The 25,848-nt window shown below is 35.5% G+C and overlaps 1 protein-coding gene and 2 long non-coding RNA genes across 5 annotated transcripts in view; all 3 read left to right on the forward strand.

Moving 5' to 3' along the window:
* Nucleotides 1-25,848, forward strand: part of LOC408877 (neurogenic protein mastermind) — a 225,854-nt gene that overhangs the window by 36,275 nt on the left and 163,731 nt on the right. The gene's annotated exons all lie outside the window — the stretch shown is intronic.
* LOC113218839 lies at nucleotides 5,254-7,441 on the forward strand. 2 transcript variants are annotated; one of them, XR_003304846.1, is made up of 3 exons: nucleotides 5,254-6,263; nucleotides 7,073-7,193; nucleotides 7,329-7,441. It is a non-coding gene; the product is annotated as an uncharacterized LOC113218839 (long non-coding RNA). The 2 variants fall into 2 exon arrangements; XR_003304847.1 differs by having other exon boundaries at nucleotides 7,073-7,210; nucleotides 7,329-7,420.
* LOC102656574 lies at nucleotides 10,356-11,380 on the forward strand. The gene is made up of 2 exons (XR_411538.3): nucleotides 10,356-11,072; nucleotides 11,152-11,380. It is a non-coding gene; the product is annotated as an uncharacterized LOC102656574 (long non-coding RNA).

Raw genomic sequence — 25,848 nt, forward strand, 5'->3', positions numbered from 1 at the left:
AATCAACAGGACATGTTTTTGATAAACAGGTGAATAATATATTTGTCGAGTTCCTTTAAATTATATAAACTCATTAATTTATACTAAAAAATAAAATTTTATTATTAATCATTATTTCTATATTTTATTAATTAAAATATAAATTTTTATGGAAAAATAAAATATAAATTTAAATCATTAATATAATTATAAACTAAATTATTGAATTATTTAAATTAAAGAAAAATATATTATCTTCATAACATTTTTATCTTAAATCTATAGATTATCCCATAAATTTTTAATATAAAAATTAATAAATGAATAAAAATTTAATTTATTAAAATATTTATATCTAAATTAAATTTATTTCTAAAAAAACTAGATATTAATAAGTTCGTTTAACATTTAATTTCTAAATTTATATTAATAATTTTATTGCTACAAAAAAAATAATATAAATTTAGCTCCCTTATTTTCAAGCTACTGGAGCTTAGTTTTTTTTTTCGAATTAATTCCTAGAAATTAATCAGTAGCAATAAAAACAACAGAAACTTGAAGAATCTATTACGTATATTCTCAACTTTTTCTTCTATCAATTTTTCATATCTTGTTCATTGCCAATCGTATCGTCTAACGAGTCGAATAAATTAAAAAAAAAAAACGAGAAATTTTCCTCGATTGGCAACTACAATACAATAAGATAGATATTTCAATGACGTCTTTGAAACGAATCAAATACACAAGTAGATATTAATTAAGATATTCTCTTGGATATTTTAATTATATACGAATAAAAATAATTTCTTCTACAAGACTTATATCATATCTGAAGAAACGTGACCTGAATAATTATCGATTTTAAAGAAATTAAACCATCGAAGAATTACTGGCAATCGAAATAAATAATATATCCTCCATGCTTTTTGCAATTCTCGTGAATCTAACTTAACTTGCGAACAATCGGAATAGGGAGGGGGGGGGGGGGGGGGGCAGTCGATCTCTCGACGCAGCGTTGCATCTCTCGCGTAGAAATCGGGTGTGGCCGATAACTAGGATTCGAGCTGGTTCGATCCCCATCGGTGTGTGTCTCGGTGGCATTGACCTTGGCGATCCTCGGCGTCCACAGCGAATATCTGCGTGGCTACGCGTTAACAGGTACCAGGCAATCACCGCAATAATGGTCGAAGTTTCTTGCGACCGTTAGGTATGGAAGCTCTCTCTCTCTCTGTCCTTCTTCCACTCTCTCTCTCTCTCTCTTTCTCCACGGTCGAAGATACGTGCAGCGCAGCTCTATGCCGGCGCGTAGCGTGGACGCGGATAGATCTGCCGTTGTCAGTATAGTTCATTGGTTTCACTGGAGGAGGATTCCACCTTCGATGCAGAGGAGTGCCCGCAGGTTGTTGATCCTTTCTTCCTCTCTTTCTTCTTTCTTCCACCATCTTCTTCTTCTTCTTCTTCTTCTAATTCTTCGCCATATTCCCCTTTTGTCTCTCTTCCCCCCTTTCTTCTTATTTTTCTTCTGCACAAGTCCTCTTGCACAAAGTTCTTCTTCTCCCTGCACTCATAACCTACCCAGCCTGTCTTTACGAGATTATTAGTCGTGGTTGACAAGTAAAAGGTAAATGAAAATTGTGGGTATAATTTTGTGTACACGATTTTTTTATAATATTTTTTCGCAAGGATCAAATAGTAGGTTGATAAATAATTAAGTAATGGATTTTGTAATTGGTCGATTGGATTAGGATGGAATAGTATTTTAAATGATTTTTCTTTTTTTTTGGAGAAGGTCGATCGATCGAAGAAATTTGGAATCGTGGAAAATGAATAAATATTTGTTTCATAATCTATAATTCGTTTTTTACAAATTGAATTGATTTTGTAAAAATCATCAAATACGCAGGAAAATTATAAATAGAAAAATGTAAATTTTATAATCGTCGTTAATCTCTTTTCTTTTTTTTTTTTATATAACTATGAACTATGAGGAAATATAGGATTAACAAAATAATTAAAAAATCAATTATCTAAAAATAAACTGTATAAATTGATTCTTTCTTTTTCTTTTTTTATATTATTCTCGTTCACGTTGTGCTTCATCATCCTCTTATAACAATCTTACATCATTGGCATACTTAACACATAGATTTATTTATAGAATTTCATTTCCATATAAACTACAATTAATATGAAAATCACAAACAGCGCAATCGCAAACACTCAAGTTTTTAAATAATTTAATTTTTTCTTCTTTTTTTATTGACTACGTTTTATATCCTCTTGATTGATTTTATTTATTTATATTTATTGTATTATTTTTTTTTTTTTAATCTCACATTACGCGTACATTGTTCAACCATTATATCGTTATAAATATGCACAATTCATTTCTTAATGGATTGTTATTGACACGTGCCGTTTTCGCTTCGATAACACTAGTCTAACCTTTTTTACGATAGGTAAATAACTTGTAAGACTTCTTTTCAAATTTGCATATAAATCAGTATTATACAGTCAATAATAGACGCATTACAGTCTAATCTAATAATCTAACGTTGAATAAATAAATATCTAAAATTCTTTCGAAAAAAAATTTCAATCGATAAAAAAATAAATTGCTGCAATGATCCCTTTAAGAGATCGTAAGAGACGTATGTCGTATAGATTAGACGTTATAATTGGATAAATAGGGAGATAAGATTAAGAATAAATTAATTCGAGAAAAATAAACGCGCGCGAGATCTGTTTAAAAAAATAATAATTAAACGGAAAGGATGGAAAATATATATGCGTCTTTGTTGCCCACGGATCACCCTAGTAGTATTTTTCCCCTAGAAAACATCCGAACGTGTACCCTTCGGGGAAACGATTCACGCGACGTTGAACACGAGCCGCCGTTTAAATGACTCATCGTCGTTCACGGCGAGACTTGTTAAACCGTTTCGTTTTTTATTTTTCTTATCGCGTTTTATACACAATCCACGGTTAAGTGGCAATTATCCGTGTGTACCCGGCTGGCTCGCCACGGTAAACGAGCGGGAACGTTTTACCTGTTGGTAACGCAGCGAGCGTTTACCGCGTTCTAGGTAATCGTAGAGAGACACGAGGGACAATCCCGTGGCCCGGCGTTAATGGTGGTTAATTCCACGTGTGCACCGAAAGTACCGGCCGAGTGGAATGCTGCGCGTGCAGAAGCTAGGTGGACATAGGTGGCTGCACACAGTGATCGCTCGAAGTAACGCGTTCGAAGAATCGATCCGATGTTTGCTTTTCCGTGTTATTAAAGAACGTTTCATACGTGTCCTGCTTTTTTTCTCTTAATGTTTTTTTTTTTTTTAATAATTTAATTTACAAATAAGAAATCGAAGGAGGAGAATAATCGTTCGAAATGTTTCGCTTAAAATAAACAAATAGGATAGGATCAGACGTATATTTATTTATCGCGTTATCTCGCGCAAGAGAGAAATTTGTTGATATAAATACTGCCGAACATTGGCTATCAATTTCTTGAAGTTAATTAATCTGTGAAGTGACGAAACACGAGTTTTTCTAACATAGAGAAAGCTAGCTCGCTCGAACTCGTCCAACAACTTCCATACATTCCTCGCAATTCTTCAGTGTCGCGCAATCAAAAAGCGACAGTATTTCACGAAACTTTTCATAGAACCGGTTGTTACTACTCGTTCCAACTTATCCCTCGAAATTTTTTTGTCAACAATTTTCTCAACTTCGATTGTCCATTCTTCGACCAACGATTTAGAAATAATCGCATATCTTGAATTTCGTATATATATATATATATAGATATTACAACACAGTGTCTCGTAAGAATGACTTTCGAGAAATATATATAAACGAAACATTCTACAAAACGAAGATGGCGAAACAATACGACTAATCAATTCCAAATAAATCTCATAAATTTCACTGTGATTAGAAATTAAAATAACATATATATTTATTGACAGCATTTTTCACCATGATCAAGTAATCATGAAATAATATCTTTACAAGATTAATAACGAAGTAAAGAAATTCAACCTTGGACAAAGATCGTATCGATGTGTACAATCGTGGCAAGATGTTCGATTCGATCGTCCCTCGTCCAGCGCTGTGCCGACTCTCGGACGGAAAATCGTGTCGCGTTATTACGTCGCATTATATACGTGGCATGCGCGACGTGTCCATTAAGGCGAGCACCGGATGCACTTCGACATGACAGGTCGCGGTTCGTACACAACAAGGGATAATCTAAGCGTTACGAGAGCACCAGCAGTGCCGTTTGTCGCCGGGACTTCTCTCCGATCTGCTCCAATTAACTTTATTAATCCTTCCGCTTTCGCGGCCTGCGCCTGCCTTACGTCAATCTCATTATCCCTGTTTATCGTCTGTTACGCAAACTTCGCCTCGGACACGAAATTTCTTCCTTAACCGCTTCTTAATCGCCTCGTTTAAGAGTAATATCTGCGTACGACTGAAATTCCGGGTTCCTTGCTCGCGCGTTAATTGTTACGTAAATTAGTTGAAGACAAAGGGAAAAATATGAATTGACGTTAGATTTCAACGAGTTTAATTTTTTTTGGAAAATTCTTTTGGGAAATGTTATTAGAAAAATTTGGTTTAAAATTTATTATTTATTAATTGGATTATTATTACTTGCGTGTTTAAAAATTCCTTTGGAAGATTGATTAATTATGTATGTAGACCTGCTTGTTAAAGTCTGTCGCCTACAGACGATAGAAACAATTGTAGAATTTCGTAGAACTCGATGCGTCTTTCATCTTGTAAGCGTCCTTCTACTAAGTATTGCAATTATTGTATAAAAGTGGATCATACAAAAAGTGTCGATTAGCGCTAGAATATTATTTATAAAAATATTTCTGTTTGGAGAAAATTAATTAAAAAATAAAAATCCTCTATCTATTTAAATCTTTATTACAAAATTAAAATTAAAAACAATTTCGACATGCTCGTTGGTTTAGCATATTTTCTTAGTTTTGTCTGTAAAGATTTAAAACATATTATTAGGGATATTTAAATTCTTACAAAATATTCGTGTTTCTCTAGTTAAGCAATTGAGCAATAAATCTATGTTGCTGACGCAATAGGGTATCGAATTATTCCGATGCGAAAATATCACAAACATCGTGTAACGATTCAAGTCATTTCGTCATCTTCTGATCTAATAAAGATAATGTGTAAGATTAATTAAAATTATAAAAAAGAAATTCTTCCTTTTTAAAAAAATACATTATTTAAATATTATATTGTGAAATAATATAAATCTGATTATTAAAAACTGAAATATACGTATAAACGATTATCGTTTATCAACGATAAGTTTTAAACAATTTGATGGCCCACCGGCGGCAATTAGATCCGACCCAATTGAAAGACTCTGGCTTAGAACTCGAACGCGTTCGGTCAGAGGGCACGATCGGAGTCGCTACTCAGCCTACGCTACGTCTGCCGACTCAAGGACGAATTCTTCGAAGGTCGAGCAAGCAGCGTCTCTCGAAGGTATACATGCGCCACCGGAGGCGAGAGAGTAAGGAGAACGTGAAACGGGAGAAAAGAAAGTGCAGAAAGAGATGAACGGAAAAAGATATTCAGCGATGGGTTTCGTCCAGAATGGACGATAATTGCGCGCTTGCATTCGCCTCGTTCTATATGACCGAGCCGAGAATGATTTAACGAATATGGCATCCCTATCGGTGGAGATTCTCGTGCCGCGAAACGTTCTATATCTTCTCTCTCTCTCCTTTTCCGTGTCCTCTCTCTATCACGGTCCCCCCTCCCCTCTCCAAGAAAAAAGAGAGAGAAAGAAACGCGGAGAGCATAATCGACTACCAGCTAATACTAATGGTACGTTGCCGTGGCCATTGAGGACCAGTCGATAAATACAAGCCAACTGCGTAAATCCACTTTGTTCGGAATGGCACGTCGGGACGCGACGCTCTGACTTACGAGGTAGACGGCTGACTTACGATCCTTATTTAAAATCGCCAAGTTGCCGCGCGCACGCGCGTAGGCCACGGCAATAAAATCCTTTAGCGCGTTCAACGGGGTGTGATCGGGCCAAGCTGCGCGCGCAGCTATACGCGCTTAATGGCGGCGATTTTTGCGCATACTCCGCGTATTATGGGTACAATTTGGGTTATGGAATTATTTGTGAACGAGTTCGGTTGATTTATGGCAGTTGATTCAGTGAGTTGATCGTTAGATCATTCTTCTCCAGTGACCGGTGCATAACAGCGCTGGAAAGTATGTCTGCTAGCTTATACGTACGTAAATAACCGTGTTTATGAGTTTACACGATGTAGTGGAATGGAACGAGTCTAAATGATGTTGATATTTTTGGAAAGTGGGTAATTCGAAAGAATTCTCAGTATGTTGTGTATAGAGAGAATATTATTATTGTTTATTATCGTTTTATTTTATATAATATATTTGGAAATAATATTCAATATTTGTTGTTTATAAATTTTAAATTCGCCAATTAAATCATTCTTTCAAAAATAATTTCGAATTTAACGAGGAAACGAAATAATTACTATTATGTATGTCAAATGCAAAAAAGAAAGCAAATAATAATAATAACAATTGTTCATCGTCATCAATAAAAGAATTTCAATTGATTTCAAGTCAGAAACAATTTTTCAATTAGGATTACAATCGTAGTCTATGATTTTCTTAACTGGCTTATCTACTACATATATCCTAAGAATTATCTATATATCTATGATGTATCTATGATGTAACTTGGAACAGTAACTGATAGTATTCGATGTTATGCAGAATTGAATTGATAGCTATGTTGGATTTCACAATCTGATCGAGCAAAGTTTCATCATTACCCTTTAACTACCTTCAATAATTCGCATCTATTACCTTTCAATTTGTTATTTTTTTTTAAACATCCTTTTGCATGGATATCATAATCTTTTACATATTCCTTTGCGTTGGCGGGATATTCTCGAAGATCATTACGTCTGGAAATAGAAGTTCTTTAAAGGAGAAGAAATAGTACTTTCCTATGAATGAAAATTCATGAAAATGCATTAAGGATAATTCATAATACATTTTTGTGTAGAAAACAACAAATGAATATTTATGGAGCGTGATCGTATAATATGCAAACAGAAAGAATGAGAAAGAAATTGACATTTTACCAGAAGAATAAAGAATATTGTTCCAGTTTGATATTAAAAAATGTAATTATAAATCAATGGTAATCGAAGAAAATTTAATTCGTATAAATTTTTTTAAATTATAATTACATTTGTAATTTTCAATCATAAAATGAATAAAAATAAACGCAGGAAAAAAATAACATGATAATGTTTCAGGAAACGAGCAAAAGACAAAGGAAAGTTATACTACATAATCCAGAAGAAGGAAGTGCTCCTTCCAATTGCGTAGCCTCGCAGAGAGAACTTTCCAGTAAACACATTGATCAAAGTGAAATCTCGATATTTGTATTCATAAAAATATTTACGGAAACATTTTAAACTTTATTCAATGGAAAAATTAAAAAAAGAAAATAGAAAACATAAATATTGGTAAAAAAAAAAAAAAAACGCGGGAAAAAAATATTATGCTTCAAGAAGGATAAAGGAAAATTATGATACACACAAATTGCGTAAATATATGAAAAACATTGATGACGAGTATGTACATAATATCCCGATCATAACGGTCGCCCTGACACGTACCTATCAGTGGCGCCCGACAAGTAGGAATAATGATAATGGTAATCCACAGTAAGACGACGAGTAAGTGCGGCAACCTCCTAGACACCCCTCGATACTTGCCGCGTACTCCCCACCCGTGCAACATTCACCCCACCTCTAGCTACTCGACGTTGTGATTTCCCCCTACTACTCGACTACAATATCTTCCTCTGCCACTTCCTCTAGGCAGGTTCGGTCAGCGTGATGCCTCGCCCGCGATTCAACCTGTTTTCCACCCCACCACGTGTCGCGATGGACTACTTCCCCTTCGCTGTATTTTCATCCCCACCAGCCGATCATACAGTCTCCCCTCCCGGTAAAGCACGGTGCTCGCGCATGCGTGCGCCGGATGCGTGCGTGCGAGCGCTGACCGTGTGCGCTGGTGCGCGAGCGTTCGTGTAATAATAATAAGAAGAGAGCAACTCTATGAGGAACCAACGGCCTCCGACCCGTTCACCCTATGCTAGGTGGAGCCGGTCTGATACTGTACCCTCAGTGGCTCTCAATTCGCGGCGCCGAAGATGTCGACATTATCGTCGTATAAAAGTTTTTGAATTATATACGAAATAAAGATACAATATAATTATTTATATTTGTATTGCAATTTTTATTGGATAGTAATCCTTCGTGTTTTGTGGATATGATTATATAAAATTTTAGTTAAAATTTGTATTTGTTAATATAAATAAAATTATGATATTTGAGGATCAATATTTATAAAATACGAACTTTTAAAGATGCATTTTGAATATTTAAGTATTTTTTAATTTTAGACATATAAAAAAACATAAAATTTGTAATTGTATATATATATATATATTTTACTGTAAAAAGCTGTATAATTATCATATTATACAATATGCATTAAATGATTGAAATCAATTTAATTATTAATTTGTAGATATTTGTAATAATATAAGCAATTAATTTATATTTCATATATTTATTTGTTCCAATTTCGCAACAAAAATTGTACATGAGAAATTCATGTATCATTAAGGTCATGTTACATTTCTATATCTCGAGTGGTAATTGTATTCGGGTAAATCATTGAATTGCTTGTTTGCCGCTAATTGAGTGTCACTGCGGGTGTGACCGTGAACGAAGAGGCAGGAAAGCAAGACAACGTTGTGGAGCAGTATCTCTATCCTCGCCCTCTACCTCCTCCCCATACCACGTTGTGTTTCCCCATGCCTACCCCACCCATAGTTCTCACTGTAAGCGAAGTGGACACTAGGTAAAACGATGGTGGGGCGGACGTGATGCAGAGGGGAAGTTCGTGGTACCGTAGACAGTGGGTATGCCGATGAGAAAAGAAAAGGGAAGGGGCAAATGCGGTGAGGTTAGGTTAGTTTAGGTTAGACGTGCCTCCGAAGAAGAGCGGAACTGGTCTGAAAAGAGAGAGAGATAGAGGGAAGGGAGGAGGTCACTCGAGAGATCGCCGAGAGATGACACCACCGCGCCCACACGATCCAATATAGTGGCAACTGCATTCGTGCAGGTGTAACGTACCGCACACCAGCACCCTCTGCCCTCCATTACCTTTCTCTCAATCTTCGCGAGCACCCACTTTACCCCACCCTTCTCGTCTTCTCGTTCCTTTTCTATTTCTCTTTCTATTTCTATTTCAAGTTATATCCCCTGCTTTGGTTACAAGTCCTTCAATGATCCTGTGTCCTCGTATTTGTTCTTGCAGCACAAACCGGAGTACGAATACAATTACAATTACGATTACGATTACACGGGATTGACCTGTCGCCACTAGTATGCGCATGCCGGCAACGTCGCAAATCCACTCTCTCCCCCCCCTCCCTTCCCTCCTGTACTTGCTGCTACTCCTCCACTCCCGTGGTTCCGTCTAACTCTCTTCCTCGCGTCCATTCGTTTACTTGATCTGTCTTTGTTACGCGATACATGCGCTAGTGGCGTCGCTGTGCGCAATACTGTCGCGCCATTGCAAACGCGCGCCAGTACACTGTCGTCGCCACCTTCGTTTGCGATATGAGGTCACGCATTAACATGAAAAGCAGATTAAAGCTTGTTTTTTTTTAAATGCGGTTTACGAACGCATCGAATGTATTCGCGTTTGCTTTATAAATCTTTACGAGTAAATTTTATCGTTGATATTCGAAATAAATTTGGTCGCTTTTCGTATATTGTTATAACAATACTACTAATCATATTAGAAGATTCAATATCACGATTTTGGAATTTTTATGTCTATTTGTTATGTAAATATTTGGAAATAGTTTTAATGTGTTTATTTCTCTCTGTAAAATGAAGCTGTTCAATGGTGTGAATTATCAGAGTTTACACGTGTAACATTAATTACCACCTACAAGTGATGTTGAGTGAACAACCGAATCTTGTCAAACAAGGGATGAATTTGACTTAAGATTCTCTTGTTGGAAACATTTGGAAACAAGATTATTAAATCAATCATCATCTCTTTTCAAGTCTTAACGTTTACTTGATGTTTATAAATATTATATGATCAATCATAACTTGAAATAACTTAAAATTTATTATTCTATTGTTATTATTACTTATAATAATTTTATTTCATGATTTCTTTTTCGCAAATAATTTTACTATATATTTTTCTTATAAATTTATTCATCGTGAATTTATAAAAATTTAGATTAATATAAAAAATTTCTTGGTTTATTGATATTTTCGTTAAATAATATTTCACTAATTCGTTGTAAAATACCATATTTCTAGATTCTCTATCCTAATCGCATCGGTCATTGAATATAATTACAATTTTAGAATCTCATTGCCGGTATCTTTATTTTGTATCTTGTATCCTTCAACTCAAACACGAATAGTCTATGCATAAATAACTTGCAAGAAGAAATGCACATATAAAAATTTACCTGTTTAAAACGAGTTTATGGTCAAAGTAATAAGATTATTTAAGATAATGGAAATAATTTTTTAAAAATTATCAGTTTTGTAAGAAACCAACTGGTATTTTTTCCATGCAGTTAATATTACAAATTAATAAATGAATAAATAAATAAAAATAAATGATCCATATAATAGGTGATTAATTTTAGAATCATTATTTATTTAAGCTTTACAAAACAATTTCTGGATTCCGATTACTTGTCATATATATTTTTTTTTATAATTCTAATCGTGAAAAAAGCGTAAAAAAGTAATTAATGACAAAGGAACAAACAAGAAAATAATGAAGATCGTCCGTGTATATTTTTCCTTTTTATCCCCGTCACATTTAATTGACGTACCTTTAATTGAGAATCGACAGATATAAACAAAAATAAAACCGTAGCCGGTCCATCTCTATTTAGCGGTGGTCACGTTGAGATGCCATGTCCAGAGAACGTTCTCATGGTGAATTTCCAATATCAAGCCCGGAGACCACCGATCCACCGAGCCCCGGCATACACTACTACAGTTCGATTCATTCCAGGATCCAGCTCGCGGCTTAATATCACTGCTTGTTGGATGTTAGCATAAGCAAACACAGGGGGCTCGAATAGTAAACCCGTGTGGATAAATTGTCGGCCTATCGAAAAGTAGAAGAATGAAAAGGGCGAAAGCTGCTCAAGCAATGACTGCCTTTAACAAAAGGACCCCTTTTCAATAGCTTTTTATCTTGCAATAAGTACTTTCAAAAGAATAAATTTTCTGAATATTTTTACTCGTCTTTTATTTTCCTCCTTTGCTTCCATTATTATATAATTACTATAATTTTTGATCGGTATCGATAACAAATTTATTTTAATTAACTTCTAATTCAAAAAAAGATTTTTAATCTTAATTTTTTTTTTAATCCTAATAAAATAATATATAATACTAATGTATAAATTTATCGATCAAATTCCAAGAGAACAAAAAAAAACTAGAGCTTAGAAATCACTCGTTGAAAAGTATAAATAAACGAGGTGCGTACAGAGATTTGTTTGAATAAATGTCTTTAAACGCGAGATGGCAAAATAAATAACAAATGCGCATTTCAATTCTATGCAAATAACATCGTGCCGTATTAATCACTCGTTAACAACTCGTTAACGTTCTACTTTATCAAAAATACTCAAATATTCATTCATCAATTTTTATCATTTCATTCTTAAGTGAAACTTATTTTATCCCCCTTCGTCTCGAACAAAGAGAAATTCATTCCTAAAAATTTCTTCCTAAAATAATCACTCTCGACAAACGTCCTATATATATATAATCCGTATAAGATGATCGACGAATCGGCCCTTTCGACGATCGACAACCTTTGCAGATGTAATTTCGATCATTGGCGAACACGTAGCGAGGGAAACGGTCAAACACGAGCTGCGGGTGTATTGTGCCGGGTGAAATTAAACCGGATTTCACGGGGGATTAAATGGTATTTCACGAGGCACGGGGATACGCGCGGTCGAGGACCAAACCACTCCCCTCCCCTCCGCCCATTCTCTCCCCACCCTTTTCCTGTTTTGAATTTGGGCGTGAATGTGACAGTTGGTTTATACGATTTTCGGATTGATGGGCTCGCCGCGTGGAATGCCAGGAAATGACGAAAATAATTATTATCCGCGGAGCTACTCTCGTTCGCGAAACGATTTCCCCTGCTTGCCGCGTATACAGCATCGTTTTCCTATATATGTGTGTATGTATTCGGGACATCGATGGCCATCCTTTCGATATTAACTGGACGCGGAATCATTGCCCCGTGCCGCGTAGCCATCCGTGGTCACCGAATTGGCAAAACCCGAATTCACTTGTTTCGCCGATAAAAATTCGGCCGGGGAACATCGTCATCCATCCCCCCCTCCCCCTCCACGCCGCGTGATATCGAGCGTGTTGCTTGCGCCGCGTGTCACTGACTCGTTTCACAATAATTTCGCGTTCCCGTTTCTTCTTCGTTTTTCTCCTCCGTTTCTGTTTACGTTTCTCTCTTCTCTGTTCCTTTTCGATGTAAGAAGATCAATGCAGTTCAAATGTACGTGGAAATTGTTTTTAATTTCGTATATCAATAAGTGCGCTGTATTATTTAGATTCTTGTAATTTTTTTTTTATCTCGAAGCAAATTACACTACTTGTTCGGGTACTTTTACGAGATGGATCGTGCTAAGAGAGATGAGTACGTGAAAACATTTACGAGGATTATAAAATCATCAAGGTATTGATTGTCGTGAGGATGATGATACCTTTATAAAGCGTATACCTGTATTTTAAGAGGGGGTTCGAATGGTTGTTGATTGTTGGTTGTTTTAGGGTGGATGGATTTAAAGGAGGAAGTGGAAAAAGGGGATTTTGTTAAAAATATATTTTTTTTTTTATTGTAACATAACGTTGGAGAAAATGTTGGTTGGTGGTTATTCGCGGTTGTATTTGTTGATTTGTTTCGAGTGAAAGAGAGGAGTCCGTAGGATATATATGGATAATGGAAGATAATTGATCTTGGAGTGCGTAACACCTTTATAACGGTAATAAAGAAAGAAAGGGAATCGTGTGATTGGCAATATCGAATTAAGTCAGATCTTGGTACGAGGTGGTTTTTATATAATTTTTCTCGTTAGTGTTTTAATAAATGTAAAAAAAACAGTCGGTGTTTATACAGCTATTTCTATTATCTTTTCGATGTACTAATGCGTGACTAAGAAATGAACTGTGCAATATTTTAACTACATAATGCAATTTTCCTAGTATTTATGTGTAGTATAAAGATAGTTGTGTGGAATACGTGACGTCAGGAATATTTTTCGAAACAAATCATAGTTCTTCGAGAGAATGCATTTTGATTATGAATTCTATTATTATATGCCGGCAAATCGTCCATTGGAGAATAATACAATTGCTGATATTTTATTTTGTAACTTTAGAAAATAAAATCTTTCGACACTCGCTGATTGAATGGCAAATATATATATATATATATATATATATATATGCTGTAATATATTAAACATAAATCAAATATTTTCTATCTAATGATTTCAATATTCTACGTGTCACGTATGAATTATAATGCTATTAATATTAAACGTAAACGTATCTTTTTCACTATTGTCTCTTAATTTTAAATATTTTTTAAATTGAATATTAATTATAAATTATTAGAGAAGAATTATAAAGATTCTGGAACCGTTTACCTTTTACCTTATAATATATTTAATCTAACCACTATATGCTTATCTCGTAGAAACAAAAAGATCGAGGATTAAAAATTAAATTTTATAAAATTAAAAATTAATCCATTTATTCGTTGTTAAATAAAACGAATAATTGAAACTTAATAACTTAAATAAACTTAATAATTAAAACTTTCATACCGTGATAGTTTTATTATAATAATTGGCGATATAATAATCGCCGACTCTTCCTAAATTAGTTCCAATCTCCGCATCACTCCTCAACTCAATTTTCCCAACAATCCGACCTCCATAAAACCAAACCGGGAACAAAGAGAAGGAAAGAAAGGAAAAAAAAAAAAATTCTTGTCAAGAGCACAGGATATTTTTCTATCTAACGAATTTTCCACGCTGGGAACAAAGGCGGTCCCCATAACACCGTACAATACGTGGATATATGCGCGCCGAGATGCGCGCACAGGTTCCAGCAACAATATCGCGGTCGGCGTAGAGCGTGCATCGCCGTAAGCAATGCATCAGCTTCGGCTGACCAATCCCAATAATTTACGATTATCGATCCAACCGTGGTGCTCAAATTTGCTAATTACGCAATAATTATACGGCCTACATTAGATCCCCGACTACTCTACTACAGCGCCACTCGCGAGGCCACTATAACCCGTGCGGCGAATCAATTGTCCCCGTTCGAACCGTGTGTATGCGCGCTGTTCGGGTCAATACAAGTTCTGGCAGGTCGTGTCAATAGTTCATAGTCATGTTAGGTCGCGTTCGTATTGACCGTGTTGCCGTGTCGCGTGTACGATGATCGCAGCCATTTGATTGGCCAATAGTTTCGCGGCTGCTCGAGAGAGCTTTGCGAGCGGGAAACGCGCTCGTTCGTTCGTTCGTTTGGTTGGATAAATACGTGTGCGCGAGTGTGTTGGTGTGGACGAACGGAGAATGAGAGGCCGCCTGGTCGCGTTTGGTCGTTCTCGATGCGCAACGACGTTGACGGACTATAGAGTGAACGCCGAATCTCCGCCGTAAGATACATTACACGTTCGCCATTAATAATTAACGGCGGTAACGTTGAAGAGAGGACAATATCGTGGATAGCTGGTATATGATAAGGTTTATGATCGGCACCGGATCGAGAATGGACTATTAGTAAATTCATCGATAAATTCTTGTAGCGTTTAGGATGCAAGGATAATGGTTTGATGTCGTATCAAAATTTAATAAAATAATTTTCTGTATAATTTTTTTTTAATAAAAACAGCAATATATAAGATACAGAATAATATATTTATTAATAGTTTGAAATCATATCTAAATTTTTTTTGATAATTTTAAAAAAAATTTGTACTTATACTTTAAAGAACTATACGATATAAAGAAAATACAAGATATCGATAACTTGAAGTATTCAAGTACACGATAAAACAATTACGATGATGTGCTAAAAATAACTTCCGTTTAAATATTATTATATACTATTAAATAGATAGCAATCGGAAATAATTTCGCAACGCACAAATCTCTCTCAACGTCGTGTCAGATATAACATTGTTTTCCTTTCGATTATTGGTAATCTTGACGATCGACAGGTGGCACATCTTTATCAGCTGCTTAAAACAGATACTATTACAGCGAGGTCTGCTCGTGTCTCCATTTAGAATGATAAAGAACAAGCACCGGTTATAATTAGCACGTATGCGTGTTAACTGTGACACGCGTATTTCGTTATTCATAACGAGACTTTTTAATTATATGATTGGTCGAATAACACAAATGCACGATAAATGCAAAAACAAAATTATTCATAGCAAGAATCAAATACAAATATCTTTAAATATTATTCGATACTTTTCAAATTTATTTAAAAACTTAATTTTATTACATTTACGTATATAAGTATACGTGTTCTATTTTATTAAATATAAATTATATAAAATCTTGATTTATTCTTTTCTAGAATGTAAAACGGTACGCGATTTTTCAGCATAGAGGTCTGTTTCTAATGCATACATTCCTTTTTGTTTCAGGTAAGTCTAAATGTAACGGTACACCATTGCTACAGCCTATCTCGGTAACCGATTATAGTGAGTACATACACTTCATATGGTGAACTTGTGCAATACACGTTGGAACAGTAGCTTCCTGAATGTTAGGACCATAGCCAGATGTAAATGGACTCGATGAATTTTTTAAAACTTAGGAGTACACGTATCTGAATATTTTAGTTTTATTTCTAATAGAATATACTAGTGTTATTTATTATTTATAATAGAATTTAGGATTAAACATAGGATGTGTGTATTATTAATGTAATGACGGACACAAATGTGCGCTATATGTATTTATTTTCATCATTACCTTCACAAGCTTCCATGTACATCTGTAGTCTATTTATTACACCCTCGTGTACCAGAGACAGCGGATTAGTAGAACAAATTTATAGCTTGTTATCAACCACCAATAAATGTAGAATAGCATACCCTTAAGTATCATTACATTAATCATTACTATTATTCATCGATTGTTCTAACCTCTAAAAGTAGTCCATCTTAAGATACAAGAATCGTATCGATATTTTTCTAGTAAAATTACGAACTAAATTCACAATATTTTCGAAGATATTTTTCTCCCAACAAAATCAGAATTCGTCCTCTAGTTAAAATTTCCTTTTTTATGTATATTTTTTATCCACCATTTACAAAAACTTTATAAATACACGATAAATAAGCTTTCTCGTTTCGTTCTTCTCGACGCCGCTTGGCGGCGTTTTCGTTTCTCGCATGTCTCATCGTGGCGCGAACGAACACCATGGGAACATGAAAGAAGACAACGATACGACGTTGAGACGGCTGCGAAGAGGTGAACTAACAGGATCGCAACAAGTGACCGACCGCCGCGCCCTCCTTCTATTATTTCCTCTCCCTCTTGCTTCACGACTTGTATTCCCGATAGTCGCTACCCCTCTTACCAACCTTTCTTCGCTACTTACTGTCTCTCTTTGTCTAGCTCTTTCGCTTTGCGACCCTTTCCACTGATACCGACTTTTTCGCCCTCGTTTGTTTCCTTGCACACATTTCTACTTCACGGTCGGCAAATAAAATAAAGATTCTTTATTGATTTTGAGGTTAAATATCTTCGTTTGAGTTAGAAAAATCGATAAAGATTAGTTCTCAAAGAATACTCAAGTTTGAATCCTATTTATTTATTTTGACGAAAATGATTAATTCTTAAATCTGATATTTTTACATTTAATTTTTATTAATTCTATGCATGTTATATTAAAAATTTTCAATATGTTTAATATGTTTAATGCTTTAAAATCTTTAAAAATTTTGTACGACGATTGAAGTAATAAACAAATATCCCGATCGAATATAATCGAACGAATGATCGTTGGAAAGTGGTGCAGCGGCTTGCCTATCACTTGCCAGCATGTTTCCAAGGCAAATTTCTCGCGAATCGTGGCGGCGACAGCATGGGATCGCGGCCTCTCTGTTACCATGCCGATAGACGAAATCGAGCGTTTTCGATCGTCGCCAGCCACGTGCATTGCGTAATGGTGTCACGTAATAACAAGGAATCGACCTTCTCCTGCATAACCACCCACCTTCTCCTCCGAATGATTATATTTAATACATTCTCTGCCCTGGGAAGAGTAAATTCTCTGCTAGAACGTATATATATATATCGAACGAAAGAATTCCATTAAAATATACAAGATATTCTATTCTTTCTCACTGTACTATTTTATTTTATTATTTACTTTATTCAATATTCGATGTTACTCGTATTCTACGATTATTATTCTTGTTTCTTCGAAATGAGAAAAATCATATTGTTGGATTTTAATTAATATTTTTTTAATTAATATTGTAAAATAGCATTGTCGACTTTTGTTATATTTCAAAAAAATTTTAAAAATGTGTATAATCCAAGAATTTTTGGCGGAATGGAATATCTCTTCGAATTTCAGGATAATTATACGAGTTTTATCGATCAAGGACAAGCTGGCAACGACTACCAGATAATAATCTCTTCGTTGCAAACGCGACTTAGAGGTACAAGCGCAAATTCTTGGGCAACCACGATTGCTCGATAATGAACGTCTGCTGTCTGCGTTTTGGAAATTTCGATCGTATTAATTTTGCACTCGTTCGATTCGTTTCTAGAATATCTTTCCTATTGATTTTTCATCCTCTTGTTAGATCTTTAATCAACTCCCAATTAGATCCAAAACGTTTTTTTGAATACACAAAAAAAATTAACAACAAGGAATTCGAATTTTTCGAACAAGTAAAGTGATTGCTCTATAAATTGATCAATTAGCTTAAAATACCTATGTCAAACTTGTTCTTCAACAATTGAGCTTCAACAAAAACCTGAAGTTGTCGCCGCAAAGTTGCACTTCAAAAGTGAAAGTCTTGTTGCATTGTCATTGCAAAAACTGATCCCACAACAACTATCTTATACCGATTCCTGTAAGGAAACTTCCTCGTTAAATTGAGTCATCGTGAATATTCTTACTTGCAATTATTTCTATAGAAATATTTCATCTTTATAAATTTTCACTTTTTTTAAAATTTATATTAAACAAATTTCAAATCATCTCACAAATATTCGATCGTTGTAAAGTAATAATATTTTCTGCACAAGTATCTTTTCCTGTGCATCATAAATTTACCTTGGCTCCTGCATGGCTCTTTCCATAATCGTTACCCTCACTCGAAAATACCTTCAATAATACACGCTTACGTTCGATCGCTTGTGATCTTTGAATTCCAATTAGAACGATCACCGCACTCGGAAGGCTATTTCCACGATACTCGATCCGTACTCTCGTCTTGGCAGAGAACAGTTGTTCTTGCCATCCCCTTGCGAATAAACGTGGAAAAAAGTGGAGACAGGTAATGGCCAGCTACCGAGCATCACCCAGTTTCTCTCGCCTGCATTCCAGTCCTCTCGCGCCTCGTCATTTCTGATTTCTGTAATCCCGGCTAATCACCGCTCCCGACAATTGCACCAACTTTTATGTAAATAGCGTAATGACCGAGTAGAGGAGTCGAGAAGCATGCACCGTTGGATGCAAAAATGTCCATGCGCCGCCGCGAGGCGCTCGTTCGAAACGAGAGTCGATCGAAAAAGAGCGGTGTAACAATACTGTTGCAAATGTCTCCTCGATTTTCATACATTATCGTTGTTAAAAAGAATTTCGAAGAGATTTTTTTTTTCAGGGATTTGTACGTATAATATACAAACTCGAGAAACGAGTTTTCAAAACTTGCCATCTCGAACGATGATTAGTTTGAGGGAAAATTAACGGATACGTTAATTTCCTATAATATATTTTAATGGATGGGACTTTAAACAGTCGGGATTTTTGTCAAGGTTTTACAGGTAATGTTTTTAATGATTCGGTTGGTTTTTATTTATTTACGAGTTTCTCTTTTGTTCGTCGATAAAAAAAAAAAGAAACGAAGGTATTTCACTTTTGCATAAATTCGTAGCCAGAGGATATCGTGTTTTCTCGTAGCATTCTTAGTGGCCAAGTATAATGTACCGTTTTGGCTCGCTGGCTACTATTATGTTAAAAGTGTATTCAGCTTGAGATAATATTTTTTTCGAAAAAATTTTTACAGGTTAAAATAAACTTTTGTAAAAAAAAAAAAAATTGTGTAAAGTGACAACAAATTTTGTCCCAATTAGAGGTCGTTTACTTTGAAAATTTAAAAAATTGTAAATAGGAAGGTATTATTCCTCGCGTCGTTATACATTTAATTGAGAACCCCTTACATTTGTGGAAAACTTTGTTAAAAGAGAGAGATACTAATATTTTGTCAGGCCCACTCCGCAAAAACATTTTTACACTATTTTTAATAAACGTGGAAAAGTCAGCTTAATTGCCTATTCATCGTTCAGAGTTCCTTTTCTAGTTTTCTAGAGTTCCTTTTCAACTAATTAAAGATTTATATTTTATCTTTTTCAATAATCAGATTTAGTTTCTTTAGAATAATTCAGAGAAATTATTTATATATGTAACTTTTATTTTCGTTATATAATCTTCATCTTCATATGCAATTAATCTACAAAGAGTGCAAGAGTCCGTGAAAATAAATTTTCAGTTCCTGTGCTTATTTCAATTTTTTCCAAGGTCTCGAAAATGGCTATTTCAACGGGATAATGTGATAACCAGCCAATAAAAAATCAAATCTCGGCCGAAAATTCATCGAACATCCACGACTGAGCGGATTGATCGCGAGCCAATGAACGGCAGGACCGATTGCCAACGGAACGCGGAATATTTTCGCGAACGTGTTTTGGCACGCGCCTACCTTCTATTATATCGCATCCAATTAAAATGAAAGGGACAAAAAATCGAATTCTCCTGTCCGCCAGTGATCCAATTATCGTTTAATCGTATCCTGCTCCGGGCTGATCGAACGTTCCATATATCTATCGTCATAAAAAATGATGCCTACGGATAGTAACACTCAGAATTATGGAAAATGCACGGTAATCAAAATATTAAAAAGAATGCCCAATATAATATTATTATTATTCTTATTATTATACGTATAATCGATCGTTACAATTACATCAATTAAATGTAGTTATAATTTAGTTAACTTTGTCCAACGAATTTAATTTTGCTGCATTTTAAAATTTTTTATCGAAACAAAATAATTCTCGTAAAGATAATACTTAGGATAAAAAATATATTCTTTTATAAGAAAAGAGCGAATAAAATTTAGAAATTCGACGAACCGCGTAAAGTAATATCTCAAGAATCCGAATCCTCCCCACAAAGATATAATTTCGTCTACATTTTTCATAACATGTTCCCGGCGCAGTATGCCTTCGGAACAGTGGCGAACGATCGAAGCAACGGCAGGCGAGACCACGCCACGGCCGAGTCAGGCCAAGCGAGGCCGAGTCGAGGAATGCCCCGAGGCTTTTGCTTAGGACACTACGAGCGCGCACTCGAGCGCGCACGCGCGCGTGCACGGCTTCTCTGTGTTGCCGGGATCGCAGCGTAACAACGCGATAAGTACAGCGGCCGCGAGAGTCGAGAGTGGTGAGGTACTCTACAAGATAGGCCGCCGGCCGCCTTTCCTCCCCGGTAAATCGGCGCGGACTGTACGCGCGCACGCTGGCTGCACGGAGAAAGGATATGCGGAAAGGTAGCGGTAGATTCTCTAACACACATCGAGTCTGCATATCCTGCGCTCCGCTTCGTCGTTCTCTCCCCACCACCGCGCCACCTCTTCTCGCTCCTTTTTCCCTCATCCTCGCCCTTCGTCTGCCTCTCTGCCTCCTCCTCTCTCTCCCGTCTTCCCTCTTACGGTCCTTTCCTGTCGACGAACTCACGAGTTCATAGACAAGGACTCGGTGTTGTTCACCGCAGGTGGGACTGTCGAAAGAGCGAGAGCGATGTCGTCGAAGCGAGAGAAGTGTGGAAGATAGAGTGGAGTGGTGGGGGGAAAGCCGGTGGTGGTGGTAGTGGTAGTGGTGGTTGCAGCGTTAGAGAGGGGTTGTGTTGGTGGGGATGGCAGAGAGGGTTGCAGTGTGTTGGGCGGTGGTGGGGGAATTGGAAGCTGGAAACGAGGAGGAGGGGGAACTCGAAACGTGTAAATGCGTGTGCAATACTGTTAGAGCACGCCGTGGCTCGGCTGTGTGCGGCTGTGTGCACGCGTCTCTCGCGTGTGAGTCAGCTTCCTGTATCACCGGTCGAGTCATTCCGTGCATATTGATATTTTCGGTATGCTATGCGAGTATGCTACGCTTCGGCTATGGGTTGGCCGAGTTGATGCGAAACCATCGTCGCGCATTTTCCACGATCCTCGACCTTTTATTCGCAAGATATAGATACGGTTGAAAGTTACGTACGGTGGAGCGTCGAATCGTTAAATTTTAGGAGTTTGGAATTATTGATTCCAACTGCAAAATTTAAACTGGCCGCGCAAAATTGTCGAGGACCTTTCTCCGAACACGCGCAAGCGCGGTAATGCGTTAAGGTTAAACTGATGTGTGAAATAAGTAGAAAATCTGGTTTGCTCTCGATTATTATTATTATTATTAAAATTTATTAAAATCTCACGTAAAAAGGATTACTTTTTAACGGATATCTCATTTTTTATATTACAAATAATATATTTGTTTGAGAGAAAAATATATTATAATTGATACTTTTTTTTTATTCTTCCTTTATTCTGCAGAGGCTATAGAGAACGTTGCGTTTCGCGACATCTGCAGGTGAATTTTCGCGGATGGTAGAAGTTAATTTTCCCGCAAAGAATAGAGCTTAATTATAGTCCGATATCCAGATATTGGGAGTGTGCCCAATAACGTTGTTTTACCTTCGCCACAGGTCAATGGCGAATATTTATGCTTTACCTATTTTACAAACTGCCATTTTCACGCTGCGCACTTAATAGCGTATGCGCCAATTGGCCGCTCGTATTAAGGATTGATCATTTTATCGCAATTAACGCGATACTGTTTCGCGTTCAAATCGGTTTATCAAACTTGTCAATAATTCCCCGTATTGCAATTCTCTTTCTCCTTTACCCAAAGTTTGTACGATTCATATGTTCGAATATCCATAAAAAAATAAGAATTCACACAGAATCGATTTTTTTTTTTTGCATTGCCCAAATAACCTAAAATTCGAACAATCATTCTTTTCTCCATAGAATTTGAGATCGAGTTACTTTTAACGATGGCTTCCATTCACGTACCTATAACGTCCAGACGTATTAGAAATGGCAAACGCGCGTATAGAAAGAGAGGCCGTCATCCGCCCGTCTATCTCTGTCCTCGTTGTTCCAACGCTGTACCGTCGTTGCGGGTTTTCCCTCTCCGCTAACCCTTCGAACAAACGGGACAGAGGGACGAAAAAAGGACGAAAAAGGGGAACAACGGGACGGATGGAAACGAGAGATAGAGAGTTGGTCCACGAAACGTAGCACGGGAGAACTCGCAATTATTTTATTTTTGTCGCGAGCCAGCCGCGTTCTCTGGCGAAAGCCAGATCGAACGGTCGGTGCTCGGAGCACGATTTGTCGCAGATTTGCGGCGATCTTGATGGGTTGGTGCGCCATCGAGCGGCGGTTGTCGCCGGCTGAACAATCGTCGAGCTTTCTACTTGACGCGCAAGATAACCAGGATTCCGCCGAGTTTCCCCTTTGCAGATCGATTCGAATTGCCTCGTGAATTATGATACGGAGATTTAGCTTTGAACGAATACCATTGAAATTGAATAGATTTATTCGAGAAAAGTATTAATTAATTAATTATCTATCCACGTAATGAAAGGAGCGTTTATTTAAACTAATTGAATTAATTCCCTTATCTTGTATAATATATTTATCATCGTATTTCTCGAGCAGTGTATAATACATACGTATGTATATATATACATATATATATAGCGGTTTAACCGCGCCTCCTCACTCGGATGTTTCGTCGTGGTAAACATTGACCTCGTTTGCAACTGGCGACACGGCTGGAAAGGCGGTTGAGAAAGAAACCTCGACTTGCCCATTTTGTCGTAATATCCTGGCCATTGTGGAGCAACGATGGAACGTTGCTCGCACGCAACGTTTCGGTACACCGCCGATTCTACTTACCTGCTTTTAAGGATGATTCGATATTCGTTCGTAATTCCTTGATGATTTCTAAAATGAAATATTCTTATACATTATTCTGTGTATATACAAATCCATTGAACTCGAATCGATTATCGATATATATTTTTCCCATATTTCGTAAGTGAAATCACTGGCAATGGAAAGTCAATTAAAATGATTTTATATATGAAAAAACCGATAGACGCGCAAATTAGTCGACGTCCTTTCCTTCCTTCCTTCTTTCCTTCGATGGTCATTAGGCACTGTCGATCCTCGTAAAATTGCCAACTTCTAACGCGATCAGAGTCTATCGCGTCGATTAAGGAAAAAATCGAGGGCAAACGTGCTCTCGTGAAATATTGAAATAAAGTCGAGTAATTTTCTTAACGCGTTAAAAATATATATCAAATATTGGAACGAAGGAAAAATGAAATATTGTTCGAATACGATATTTATACATGCGAAACGATTTATAATATTATCAATCGAAATAATTTTCTCTCGATTTATTTTCTTATCAACAGTCCTCCTAAATTCTCTCCAGGAAAATTGATTAAGAAATTGAGGGCAGTTAATCGGGAAGATTTTTTTTTTTTCCACCAGCATCTTCTTCTCTAATAATATTTTAATTTCTCGTCGAACCTATTCCAATTAAATTTCGCATTATGCATGTCCGTTTTAATGATTCCCACGAGTTGGCCGCATGGCGCTGTCGTGTTTTATTGCACTCGAGCAACGTCGAGTTAGATGCAAATTAATTTACGAAGCCGTTCGCCGCGTGAATATATTCTCATAATTTCCAGTTAATCTTGCCGACTGCCCAATAGTACGGCCCGATATTATCGTTGATACATCGCGCGATTATTCGCGAATTACGAAATACACGTCGATAAAACTTCGTCGTCGTTACGACAATGCATTCTCCAATTTGTAGAACGTCATTTCGATCGTGGAAGCGAAATGTTGGGGGAAAAAAGTCAGAAGATAAGCGCTGAGTATATCAATATGCTAAGTATTTAATGAAAATTATTTCTAAATATTATATCTAAATAATTATCTTATCTTTATTTCTCGATATTTTTTATTCCATCATTTGTTTAAAAAAAAGAATTTTAAAAAATCTTCAGGCGATTATTCTTCTCTAAATCTTCAGGTGATTGAAAGAAAGAGATATTTTCGAAATTAATGATGTATTCGTATTTTTATTTAATTTAAAATGAATTCCAAATAATTTTGATGAACTATTTTATGAACAAAAATCGAATTACTTTACGAAGAAAAAATTCTCTTTATATGCAATACGAAAAAAAAAATCATTAATTCAACATTTAATAACTTAATATTATTAATTACTTTTTTTGTAATAGGGTATTTAATCCTAGTTTCGATCGTGGAAGCGAAATGTTGAGGAAAAAAGTCAGAAGATAAGCACTCAGTACTATTAATATGCTAAGTATTTAATGAAAATTATTTGGTGTATCCAATAATTATCTTACCTTTATTGTTTAAACTATAGTGGAAAAGAATTTTAAAAAATCTTCAGGCGATTATTCTTCTCTAAATCTTCAGGTGATTGAAAGAAAGAGATATTTTCGAAATTAATGATGTATTCGTATTTTTATTTAATTTAAAATGAATTCCAAATAATTTTGATGAACTATTTTATGAACAAAAATCGAATTACTTTACGAAGAAAAAATTCTCTTTATATGCAATACGAAAAAAAATCAATTAATTCAACATTTAATAACTTAATATTATTAATTACTTTTTTTATAATAGGGTATCTAATCCTAGTTTCGATCGTGCAAGCGAAATGTTGGGGAAAAAAGTCAGAAGATAAGCACTGAATACATTAATATGCTAAGTATTTAATGAAAATTATTTGGTGTATCCAATAATTATCTTACCTTTATTTGTTTAAACTATAGTGGAAAAGAATTTTAAAAAATCTTCAGGCGATTATTCTTCTCTAAATCTTCAGGTGATTGAAAGAAAGAGATATTTTCGAAATTAAGCAAATGATGTATTTTTATTTAATTTAAAATGAATTCCAAATAATTTTGATGAACTATTTACAAAAATCGAATTACTTTACGAAGAAAAAATTCTCTTTATATGCAATACGAAAAAAAATCAATTAATTCAACATTTAATAACTTAATATTATTAATTACTTTTTTTATAATAGGGTATCTAATCCTAGTTTTTTAATAAATTTTTTAATGACAAAAAGAATTATTTATAATTATTATTAATTGATTCTAAATTTCACTTAAAAATCAATAAATTTAATTATAAATATATAAATAATCAATTTAAATTTATATTAGAAAAAATTAATTTCCGAATAAAACTTTCATTTATCGTTTCAGAATTCTCTATTAATTATAATTT

The sequence above is a fragment of the Apis mellifera genome, linkage group LG6 (assembly GCF_003254395.2).
Source record: "Apis mellifera strain DH4 linkage group LG6, Amel_HAv3.1, whole genome shotgun sequence".
Taxonomy (NCBI): Eukaryota; Metazoa; Arthropoda; class Insecta; order Hymenoptera; family Apidae; genus Apis; species Apis mellifera.